This window comes from Hyaena hyaena, unplaced genomic scaffold, assembly GCF_003009895.1.
Source record: "Hyaena hyaena isolate Hyena2069 unplaced genomic scaffold, ASM300989v1 scaffold_911, whole genome shotgun sequence".
Classification (NCBI taxonomy): Eukaryota; Metazoa; Chordata; class Mammalia; order Carnivora; family Hyaenidae; genus Hyaena; species Hyaena hyaena.
In genome coordinates, this window is record NW_024081542.1 from 647,210 (window position 1) to 660,170 (window position 12,961).

General features: G+C 38.4%; 1 protein-coding gene across 1 annotated transcript in view; it reads left to right on the top strand.

Moving 5' to 3' along the window:
- Positions 1 to 12,961, top strand: part of CACNA1B (calcium voltage-gated channel subunit alpha1 B) — a 196,237-nt gene that overhangs the window by 104,616 nt on the left and 78,660 nt on the right. The window lies entirely within an intron of this gene.

The window sequence follows — 12,961 nt, forward strand, 5'->3', positions numbered from 1 at the left end:
ACAGTCATGTGTCTGTGCCTGTTACCTCTTGCTCAGGTGTCTCAGGGCCTGCGAACCAGTGCACAGTGCTAAGTGTGGCAACGGGAGATGGCCAGCTCCAGCTCCTTAGGCTTCCCTTCTTTTTGCTTCCTTGGGAGAATGCTTTCCCTGGCCCATCCTTGGTTTCCCTTCCCATGGTTATTAGTAGGTATGTCTTATCTGACTCCTGGAAAGCAAGCCCCTGATCTGATTTTCTCTGGATAAACTTGAGTTTATCCAGGTGGGTCCACCGTTCCCACCTGACTTTTGTCCAGCCCCTCCTCCCCAACTCCTGGCAACCACTGATCTTTTCTACTGTCTCTGTAGTTTCACCTTTTCCTAAATGTCATAGCGTTGGAGTCATACAGTGTATAGCCTTTTCAGATTGGCTTCTTTCACTTACCAACATGCATTTAAGGTTTCTGCATGTCTTTTCATGGCTCAATAGCTCATTTCTTTTCAGCAGTGGATAGTATTTTGTCATCTGGGTATACCACAGTTTATTTATCAATCTACCTATTGAAGGACATCTTGGTTGCTTCCAAATTTGGGCAATTATGAATAAAGCTGCTCTAAACTTCTGTGTGCAGGATTTTGTGTGAACTGTTTTTCACCTTCTTTGGGTAAATACCAAGGGAAGTCATGGCTATATCATATGGTAAGACTATGTTTCATTTTGTAAGAAACCATCGAACTGTTTATACCATTTTGCATTTTAACTAGTAATGGATGAGGGTTCCTGTTGCTCCACATCCTTGTCAGCAGTTGGTATTGTCAGTGTTCCAGATTTTGGCCATTCTAATAAGTGTAAGTCATAGTATCACATTGTTTGAATTTGCATTTTCCTAATGATGTGTGATGTGGAACATTGTTTTCATATTCTTATTTTCGATCTGTATTATCTTCTACAGTGAGATATCTCTTAAGATCTTTGGCCCATTTTTTGATCTGGTTGTTTTCTTATTTTCAATTTTTAAGTGTTCTTTGTGTATTTTGGATATCACACTTTAATCAGCTGTCTTTTTTTACAAATATTTTCTCCCATCTGTGGCTCATCTTCTTGTCCTCTTGATGTTATCTTTCTCAGAGCAGAATTTGTTCATTCTAGCTGATCCATTATTTTTTTCATGAGTCATATTTTTAGTGTTGTATCTAAAAAAGGTCATTAGAAACAGGGTCATCTAGGTTTTCTCCTATGTTATCCCCTAGGAGTTTTATAATTATGCATGTCACATTTAGGCCTATGAGCCATTTTGACTTAACTTTCATCAAGGGTATAATGTCTGTATCTATATTCATTTTTGCATATGGACACTCAGCACCATTTGTTCGAAGAGATGATCCTTGCCCCCTTGATTACCTTTCTTCTTTGTCAAAGATCAGTTGACTTTACTTCCAGGGTCTATTTCTGAGCTCTCTATCATGTTCTGTTGCTCTATTTGTCTATTTTTCACCAGTACAATGCTGCCTTGATCTCTGTGATGTTACAGTGAGTCTTGAAGTTGGGTAGTGTCAGACCTCTGACTTTGTTCTTCTCCTTCTGTATTGAAGTGTTGGCTATTGTTGAGTCTCTTACTTCTCCATATAAACTTTGGAATCAGTTTGCTGGTATCCATAAAATAACTTGATGAGATTTTGATTGGGACTGCATTGAATATGTAGGTCAAGTTGTGAAGAACTGACACCGTGACAATACTGGAGCTTCCTATCCATGAACATGAAACATTTCTTTATGTAGTTCTTTGCTTTTATTCATCAGAGTTTCAGTTTCCTATATGTAGATATTATAGATACTTTTTTAGATTTATAGTTAAGAATTTCATTTTGGGGAGAGCTAATATAAATTGTTTATTCTCGAGTTAGTTAACGTGCAGTGTCGTCTTGGCTTCAGGAGTAGAACCCAGTGATTCATCACTTACAAATGACACCCAGTGCTCATCCTCATAAGTGCCCATCTTAAATGCCTATCACCCATTTACTCCACCTTCTAACACCCCAACTCCCATTAACCTTCAGTTCTCTGCATTTAAGAGTCTCTTATGGTTTGCCTCCCTCTCTGTTTCTATCTTATTTTTCCTTCCTTTCCCCTATGATCATCTGTTAAGTTTCTCAAATTCCACAAGAGTGAAATGTGATATCTGTCTTTCTCTGACTGACTTATTTCGCTTAGCATAATACTCTCCAGTTCCATCCATGTTGTTGCAAATGGCAAGATTTCATTCTTCTTTGTCACTGAGTAGTATTTTATTATGTGTATATATATATATATATATATATATATATATATACCACATCTTTTTAATCCATTCATCAGTCAATGGACATTTGGGCTCTTTTCATAATTTGGCTATTGTTGATAGCACTGCTATAAATATTGGGGTGTATGTGCCCCTTCAATCAGCATTTTTGTATCCTTTGGATAAACGCCTAATAGTGCAATTGCTGGGTCATATGGTAGTTCTATTAGTGATATTGTGCTTTTAATTTCAAATCCCACTCATTCATTATTGATAAATAGGAAAGCAATTGACCTTTGTGTATTAACCTTGTATCCTGCAACTTTGCTAAAAATCACTTTTAGTTCCAGAAGTTTTTTGTTGTTGCTGCTGTTGATTCTTTTGGTTTTCCATATAGGTTATCGTGTCATCTGTGAACAAATACAGTTTCATGTCTTTTGTCCCAACCTGTATACGTTTTGTTTCCTTGCTGTGCCATAGTGCATTAGTAGGACTTCCAGCACGGTGTTGAAAAGGAGTGGTGAGAGGTGACATTGTTGCCTTGTACCTCATCTTAGTGGGAAAACTTCAGGTCTCTCATTATTAAGTATGAGGTGAACTGTAGGTTTTTTGTGGGGAGTATTTATCAAGTAGAGGAAATTCACCTCTATTCCTAGTTTACTGGGAGTTTTTATAATGAGTAGGTATTGGATTTTGTCAGATGCATTTTCTGCATCTATTGATATGATCAAGTGACTTCTTTTTTCATCTGTTGATGGGATGAATTACATTCAATGATTTTCAAATGTTGGACCAGTCTTTAATACTGGGACAGATCCCACTTGGTTATGGTACATAATTACTTTTATACTTTTTTGGGGATTTGATTTGCTAATATTTTGTTGAGAATTTTTGTATTTATGTTCATAAGAGATATTGGTCTAGTTTTCTTTTATTGTAATGCCTTATCTGGTTTTGTTATTAGGGTAGTGCTGACGTCATAAAATAAGTTAGGAAGTACCCTTAGCTTCTATCCTTTGAAAGAGATTGTTGATGATTGGTATAATTTCTTCCTTAATTATTTGGCAGAATTCTTCAGTGAACCCATCTGGGCCTGGTGCTTTCTGTGTTTTTGAAGGTAGTTAATTTATGAATCAATCTCTTTAAAAGATAGAATTTTTTCTATCTCTGCCCCTATTTATTTATATTTATTTAAAAAAATTTTTTTTGAGAGAGAGACAGAGTGCAAGAGGGGGAGGGGCAGAGAGAGAAGGAGATACAGAAGCTGACGCAGGCTCCAGGCTCCACCACAGAACCCAAAGTGGGGCTCGAACTCAGGAACCACAAGATCATGACCTGAGCTGAAGTCGGATGCTTACTGGACTGAGCCACCCAGGCGCCCCAGAAGTTTATTTAGATTGTGTATTTCTTCTTGTGTGAATTTCAAGGAGATTTGTCCTCCCAAGGAATCGGTCCATTTCATGTAGGTTATCAAGTTTGTGGGCATAGAGTTGTTCATTGTATTCTTTTATCATCCTTTTCATGTCCACGAGCAGTCGTGATGTTCCTTCTTTCATTTCTTACATTAGTAATTTGTGTTTTTCCTCTTTTTCTTACTTAGCCTAAATAGAGACTTACCAATTTTAATGATCTTTTCAAAGAAACAGTTGCATTGAGGGGCGCCTGGGTGGCTTAGTCGGTTAAGCGTCCGACTTTCGCTTAGGTCATGATCTCGCGGTTCGTGGGCTCGAGCCCCGCGTCCGGCTCTGTGCTGACTGCCAGCTCAGACCCTGGAGCCTGTTTCAGTCTGTGACTCCCTCTCTCTCTGACCCTCCCCTGCTCACGCAGTCTCTCTTTCTCCCTCCTAGAAATAAATTAAAAAAAAAAAAAAAAAAACAGTTGCGTTGGTTTTGTTGATATTCTTTATTAATTTTCTCTTTTCTGTTCATTGATTTCTGCTCTAATTCTTAATATTTCTTTTCTTCTGCTTATTTTTTTTTACCATGCTTTTTCTTTTCATTTCCTAAGGTGGAAGCTTAGATCATTGATTTTATTTTATTATTATTTTTAAATTTTAAATGGTTTATTGTCAAGTTGGTTTCCATATAACACCCGGTGCTCATCCCCACAAGTGTCCTCCCCCTCCCCCCCCCATCTGCCCTCAGTTTGTTCTTGGCATTCAAGAGTCTCTCCTGGTTTGCCTCTCTCCCTGTCCTCCACTGTTTTCCCCCTTCTTCTCCCCCAAGGTCCTTCGTTAAGTTCCTCCTAATCCTCCTATACATGCAAACATATGGTATTTGTCCTTCTCTGCCTGACTTATCTCGCTCAGCATAACACCCTCAAGGGCCATTCATGTTGCTACACATGGCCAGATTTCATTCTTTCTCATTGCCATGTAGTATTCCATCACATCAATAAATCACATCTTGATCCGTTCATCCGTTGATGGACACTTAGGCTCTTTCCATGTTTTGGCTATTGTTGAGAGTGCTGCTATGAACATTGGGATGCATGTGCCCCTATGCATCAGCACTCCTGTATCCCTTGGGTAAATTCCCAGCAGTGTTATTGCTGGGTCCTAGGGGAGTTCTATTGTTAATTTTTTGAGGAATCTCCACACTGTTTTCCAGAGGGGCTGCACCAGTTTACATTCCCACCAACAGTGTAGGAGGGTGCCCATTTCTCCACATCCTCGCCAGCATCTAGAGTCCTCTGATTTGCTCATTTTAGCCACTCTGACTGGCGTGAGGTGGTATCTCAGTGTGGTTTTGATTTGTATTTCCCTGATGAGGAGGGATGCTGAGCATTGTTTCATGTGTCTGTTGGCCATCTGGATGTCCTCTTTGGAGAAGTGTCTGTTAATGTCTTTTGCCCATTTCTTCACTGGGTTGTTTGTTTTTCGGGTGTGGAGTTTGGTGAGCTCCTTATAGGTTTTGGATACTAGCCCTTTATCTGAGATGTCATTTGCAACTATCTTTTCCCATTCTGTTGGTTGTCTATTAGTTTTATGGATTGTTTCCTTTGTCGTGCAGAAGCTTTTAATCTTGATGAGGTCCCAATAGTTCATTTTTGTTCTTGATTCCCTTGCGTTTGGGGATGCGTCAACTAAGAAATTGCTGCAGTTGAGGTCAAGGAGTTTGTTTCCTGCTTTCTCCTCTAGGGTTTTGATGGTTTCCTGTCTTATCTTCTTTTCTAATATATGCATTCAGTGTTATAAATTTCCTTGTAAACATTGCTGCAACAAACTGGTTAGTTGTATTTTCATTTTCATTTAGTTAAAGGGGCGCCTGGGTGGCTCAGTCGGTTGAGTGTCCGACTTCGGCTCAGGTCATGATCTCACGGTTCGTGGGTTCGAGCCCCGTATCGGGCTCTGTGCTGACAGCTCAGGGCCTGGACCCTGCTTCAGATTCTGTGTCTCCCTCTCTCTCTGCCCCTCCCCAGCTCACGCTCTCTCTCTCTCTCTCTCCCCCGCTCTCGCTCAGAAATAAAAACAAACATTTAAGAAAAAATCATACATGTTTTTATTTGATATTTATTTATTTTTGAGAGAAAGAGAGAGAGAGAGAAAGAGGCTGAAAGAAAGGGGAACAAAGGATCCAAAGCAGGCTCCAAGGGGGCACCTGGGTGGGTCAGCCAGTTAAGCGTCTGACTTTGGCTCACATCATGATCTCACGATTTGTAGGTTCAAGGCCCACATCAGTTTCTGGGTTGACAGCTCAGAGCCTGGGCCCTGTTTCAGATTCTGTGTCTCCCTCTGTCTCTGCCCCTCTCCTGTTCACACTCTGTCTCTCCCTGTCTCAAAAATAAATAAATATTAAACAACAACAAAGCAGCCTCCAAGCTGACAGCAGACAGCCCCGTGTGGGGTTTGATCTCACAAACTGCGAGATCATGACCTGAGCCTAAGTCAGATGCTCAACTGACTGAGCCACCCAGATGCCCCTAGTTAAAAATATTTCTAAATTTCTTTTGAGATTTCTTCTTTGACCTATGTGTTACTTAAAAGTGTTTTGTTTAATTTCTACATATTTGAGGACTTTCCAGTTATCCTTCTGTTATGGCTTCTAGTTTAATTCTATGTGGTCTGAGAACAGACATTGTTGCCCACTTTTTAATTGGGTTGTTTGTTTTCTAACTGTTGAGTTTTAAGATTTCTTTCTATGTTTTGAGAATGAAATCTGGCCTTGTGTAGCAACATGGATGGACCCTGAGGGTGTTATGCTGAGCGAAATAAGTCAGGCAGAGAAGGACAAATATCACATGTTTGCACGTATAGGAGGATTAGGAGGAACTTAACTGAGGACCATGGGGGAGAAGAAGGGGGGAAATGGTGGGGGACAGGGAGAGAGTCAAACCATGAGAGACTCTTGAATGCTGACAAAAACTGAGAACTGATGGATGTGGGGGGGAGGGGGGTGATGGGCACGGAGGGGGGCACTTGTGGGGATGAGCACTGGGTGTTATATGGAAACCAACTTGACTATAAACTATTTGTAAAAAAAAAAAATAAAGACTCAAGCAGAGAATAAAATAGCAACTACAATAAAGTTTTTTTGAAAAAAAAGATTTCTCTATGTTTTGGATACCTACTTTTATCAGATCTGTGGTTTGAAAATATTTTCCCCCAGTTTGTGGCTTGTCTGTTCATTCTCTTAATGTCAAGTGTTTCTGGTTGTTAATGGTGCCAGGGTTAGTTTGGGTTCTGTCATGGCCTCTGCTGGAGCAGAAATCTAGGCTACTGCCTTTTATATGTCAAATTTGCATCCTCCTCTTTTTCTGAACACTCAAATTGTGTATTACTTTTAGCACTGACTCTGGTTTCTTTCTAAGTATATTGTCAGAACTTCTACAAGTACAGTTTTAACTATTTCTTTAAAATCTTAGACCTCTCATTGTTTGTTTTCCTAATTTTTAAAATTTTTTGCATGATTGCACTGGCTAATACACTATCAGGTAACAGTAGAGTTAGTGGGTTTCTTAGTTAGTGGGTTCACCCTTAGCTTGTTTCTGCCTGTATTTGGGTTTGGTGTGTGTGCGTGTGTGTGTGCGCGCGTGCGTGTGTGTGTAAAATCAAGGTACAGTACCCATAAATTCCTATTTCAGTAAGTATTTGTCTGGAATAGATGTTGAATTTTGTTGAATGTCTTTTCAGCATGCCAGACATCATACATTTTCCCCCTTAAATATGGGGATTTATAGTAATGAACTTTCTACTGTTGAACTGTCTTTGTGGTCCTAGAGTAAACCCCACTTAGTTAACTTTTTTTTTTAAAGATTTATATTTTTGAAGTAATCTCTAAACCCAGCGTGGGGCTTGAACTCACAACCGCAAGATCAAGAGTCATATGCTCTACTGACTGAGCCAACCAGGTACCCCAGCTAACATTTTTTTAAATGTGATGTTAATTTTGTTAAAACTTTATGTAAGATTTTTGGATTGATACTTTTTACTGACACCAGTTCTCTTAGGGTTCCCAGACTGAATTCCAGCATGAAGGGGGTCCCCTGAGTACCAAGCAATTCTTGGACATCAGTGGGGTGTCCAAGAATTCAATTCAATTCTGATACTACCTACCAGTAGATACCATCAGATTCCACAGGTTAAGGGCTCAGTCTTACTATATTGAGTCCTATAAGCCCTCACTTCAGACACCAGTCAGAAGCCACAGGCCATCACCTGTGCTTCTGACCTGCCAGCCACAGACCGGAGGTTCCATCAACTTCTCCTTAAGCTCTTTAAATTTGCTCACAGAGCTTAGAGAATCACTTATGTTTACCAGTTTGCTAAAGGATATGAAACAGGATAAGAATCAACAGCTAGATGAAGAAATATGTACGGTGAGGTCTGGAGAAAAAGATGTGGAGATTTCACGCCCTGTATCGGCAAGCCCCGCTTCCCAATCTCTACCTGTTCACCAACGCAGAGGCTCTCTAAACCCAGTCTTTGGGTTTTATGGAGGCATTGTTGCAGTCCTAAGTCATTGACCAATGGTTGATTCAATCTCCAGCCCCTACTTTCTCCCCAGAAGTCACCCTCATTAGTAACAGGGCACCCAGGTCACCTTTGTGCCTCTAAAGAGTTTCTCAGAAACTGGATGAAGGCCAAATGTATCTGTGAAATAGATTTTAGACCAAATATGTATTTCTTATTACAGTCATTATAGTGCATGTTTTAGAGTGAGATATGTTCTATAGCTTTCCTGTCTTATCGTTTTGATAAGGTGGTTTTTTTTTTAATGTTTTTTTTTATTTATTTCTAGGAGAGAGAAACAGCGTGAGCAGGGGAGGGTCAGAGAGAGAGGGAGACACAGAATCTGAAACAGGCTCCAGGCTCTGAGCTGGCAGTCAGCACAGAGCCCGACGCAGGGCTCGAACCCACGAACCGCGAGATCATGACCTAAGCGAAAGTCGGAAAGTCGGACGCCTAACCGACTAAGCCACCCAGGCGCCCCGATAAGGTTTTGATATGAATACTATATAGTTACAATAGGCTTGACTTAATGTATTTATGTAATGTTTCCCATTTTCTATTATTTTAAGTGGAAAAATTGTACTATAAAAATTATAATGTATTAAAGTTGGTTGTACTCAAAATCCCCAATCAATTTTTTAAAAATATAACTAAAGTATAGTTAAACACTGAAAAGTATAAACTATCACATTAGGCATAAAATGCTTTCCCTGATCACCACAGTTAAAATAGCTGTTAACAGGATGTTGCTTTGGACACATCCTTTATTGAAGCTTATTGCACTTTTCAAAAGCATCCACACATGATTCTAATAGTCAACCAACTGAATTTGGAATCTTGCCTGAGAGTTTTTCCTACTTTTTTTTGATGTTGTTAAAAATGTTGTATTGAGGGGTGCCTGGGTGGTTCAGTCAAGTGTCCAACTCTTGATATTGGCTCAGGTTGTGATCTCGTGGTCATGAAGCTAAGTCCTGTATGGGTTCCTCTGCTGAGAGTGGAGCCTGTTTGAGATTCTCTCTCTGCCCCTCCCCTCTACGCTTGCACCAATTTGCACACATGCGCGCACACTCTCTCTCTCTCTCTCTCTCTCAAAATAAATAAACATTAAAGAAATGTTTGGGGTGCCTGTGTGGCTCAGTCAATTGAATGTCCGACTTTGGCCTGGGTCATGGTCTCCTGGTTCGTGGGTTCAAGCCCCCCATTAGGCTCTGTGCTGACAGTGTAGAGCCTGCCTGGGATTCTCTCTCTCTTCCCCTTTCTCTGTCCCTCTCCCCACTCATGCTGTGTCTCTTTCAAAATAAATAAATAAATAAATAAATAAACTTTAAAAAATGTTTATTTTTTAAAATAAAATTAATTATTTAAAATAAAATTTAAAATAAAATTTTAAAATAAAAATGTTGAGTTTTGGGGAAGTATACATTTTTCCTACATAAACATCAGCCAAAAAACCTCCAACAACATTGTAATGAGAGATACATGTGATTTCCTGAAGTGAGGGTATTATAAAACTGAGGGGAGGGGCGCCTGGGGGGCTCAGTCGGTTGGGCGTCCCGCTTCGGCTCAGGTCATGATCTCACGGTTTGTGGGTTCGAGCCCCGCGTCGGGCTCTGTGCTGACAGCTCCGAGCCTGGAGCCTGCTTCAGATTCTGTGTCTCCCTCTCTCTCTGCCCCTCCCCCACTCACTCTCTGTCTCTCTCTCTCTCAAAAGAAAACAAAAGACATAAAAAAAATAATTAAAAAAAAAAAACTAAGGGGAACTCTATGGGGAAAATTTACCCGAGGTGTTCTATAGGATATAACCTTTCCTGATTCATAAAAATAAAGTTTTCTTGTTTTCCTTTTCTGGGATAGTTTAAGTAGCATAGGATTGCTTGGTCTTTATAGATTTCATAGAATTCACTTGTAAAAGGCGAAAGATTTATATGATCTGAAGAGAAACCAGAGTATAGAATTCACTTGTAAATTCATCTGGCTCAGGTTTCTTTTGAAAATAATTTCTTTAATAATTTCTCTATTTCTTTATGGATATTGTCTGTTTAAATTTCTTATCTCCTGAGATCTCTTTGGTAAATTACAACTTCCTTAGAACTAATCATTTGATCTAAGTTTTCCAATTTATATATATATATATAGCTATGCAAAGAAGTGGCTTAAGTTTTCTAAAAGAACTTCCTCTGTTTTTCCCTCCTTGTCACTTTTTATCCTGTGTATTTATTTTGAAATTAATAGAGTTTATTTTTTAGAATAGTCTTAGGTTTATAGACAAATTAGCAGAAAATACAGAGTTCTTATATAATCTCCTCAGCCAAACACAGTTTACCCCTGTTATTAACATGTTATTACAATTGATGAACCAATATTGAAATATTATTATTAATTAAAGTCCATAGTTTACATTAGGGTACCCTCTTTGTGTTGTACATTCTATGGGTTTTGACAAATTCAGAGTCATGTATCTGTCATTAGTATCATTATCTTGTGTATTTTATCTTTCCCTCTTTTTTTCTTGATTAGATTAGTGGTTTATATATTTTGTAGGTTTTCATAAAAAGAACCAGCATTTTATTAGTTCTATTGTGATTTTGTTTTTTAAATGTTACTTTCCAATTTTATCTTTATTATTTCCCTCTTGCCTTTTTGTTTTACTTTGTTGTTCCTTTTCTAGCTTCCTCAGTTAGAGGCTTAGTTTACTTATTTTATTCATTAATTTTTGTTGTATGATTATTTAGGGCTATGAATTTTCCTCTGATTACTGATTTAATTGTATCTTACAGATTCTGACATTTGGTGTCTTCATTTTCATCAGATTTTAAAGAAATTGTGTAATTTTGGTTAGTATTTCCCCCAGGCGTTTGTAGATACTTTGGGAATTTCTACATAAAGAATCAAGTTATCTGCTAATGAACAGTTTTATTTTTCACTTTCTAATGTGTGTGCCTTTTATTTCTTTTTCTTCCCTCATTGCTGTCAACTTCCACAATTGTGTTGAACAGCAATGGTGAGAACTGATGTCCTTCTCATATTCCCATCTTGTGGGAGGAGGGAACATTCAGTCTTTGAACATTCAGTATGACATTAGCTGTAGGATTTTTTAGGGGAGGGGTTGTTGATAGATGTTCTTTATCAAGCTGAGGAAATTCCCCTCTCTTCCTTTTTCTGCTGAGTTTTTATATTAAACTAGTGCTAAATTTTGTCGAAAGGTTTTCTGCGTCAATTGATGGGGTCATATGGTTTTTCTTATGTAATATGGTAGTTTACAGTGATTGGTTTTCAAATATTAAGTCAGCCTTGCTTCCCTGGGATAAACTCTACTGGTGATTGTGTATAATTATTTCTATATTTTGCTGAATTCTGTTTCTTAATATTTTTTAAGGGGTTTGCCTCTGTATTCATGAGGGATATTGGTACTTTGTTGTTCTTGTGTGTGTGTGTATGTGTGTGTACGTGTGTGTGTGTGTGTGTGCATGCATGCATGCACATGCTCATGCTGTCCTTGATTTTGGTATCACAATAGTACTGATTTCATAATATGAACTGGAAAGTGTACCTTTTTCTGTTTTTTTGGAGGTGATTGTATAGAATTGGTGTTACTTGTCCTTCGGTGTTTGGTAGAACTTGCCAATAAAGAATGTCTTTTTTGGAATTAAAAATTGTCTTAATAGTGATAAGGCTATGTTATCTATTTCATATTGGGTGAGTTGTAGTATGTGCTTTTGAAGAAATTGGTTCATTTAATTTGTCAAATTTATGTGTGTGTTGTTGCTTGTAGTATTCCTTTATTATCCTTTTGATGTCTTTGTGATCTGTAGTGATAACCTGTGTCTTATTCCTCATATTGGTGACCTGTGTCTTTTCTCTCTTTTCTTTTCCTATGAGTCTTACTACAGTTTGTTAATCTCCCTGATCTTTTCAAAGAATTAGATTCTTGTTTCACAGATTTTCTGTTTTCTGCTTACAATTGCATTTTATTTCTGCTTTATTATTTTCTTCTTTCTGTTGCTGTGGGTTAATTTGTCTTTTTTTGGTTCTTGAGATGGGAGCTTAAGTTATTGATTTGAGTCCTTTACTCTTTTCTAATGTAAACATTGAGTGCTCTAAATTTTCTTTTTTTAATTTTTAAAAAATGTTTATTTATTTTGAAAGGGAGAGAAAGAGCACAAGCAGGGGAGGGACAGGGAGAGAGGGAGAGAAAGAATCCCAAGCAGGCTCCACGCTGTCAGTGCAGAACCTGATGTGGGGCTTGATCTCATGAACCTTCAGATCATGACCTGAGCAGAAATCAAGAGTTGGACACTTAACTGACTGATCCACCCAGGGACCCCTAAGTTTTCTTTTTAGTACTGCTTTATCTGTATCCCACAGATTTTGTTATATTTTCATTTTCATTAAGTTTCATTAAAAAATTTTCCCTTGAGATTTCATCTTTGATTCATGGATTATTTAGAAGTACGTGGTTCAGTTTCTAAGGAGTTGGAGATTTTCCTGTTGTTTATCTGTTATTCACTTCTAGTTTGATTATTTTGTGGTCAGTAAGCATACTTTGCGTGATTTTAATTATTTTAAACTTATTAAGGCTTGTTTTATGACTGAGGATATGGCATATCTTGCTGTATGTTTTGTGGGTGCTTGGAAAGAATATGTGCAGCCATTGTTGGGTGGTGTGTTCTGTAGGTGTCAGTTAGATCCTGTTGGTGGATGGTGTTGAGTTCTGTGTGCATGTTGGTTTTCTCTCTAGATCTGTTAGTTGCTAGGA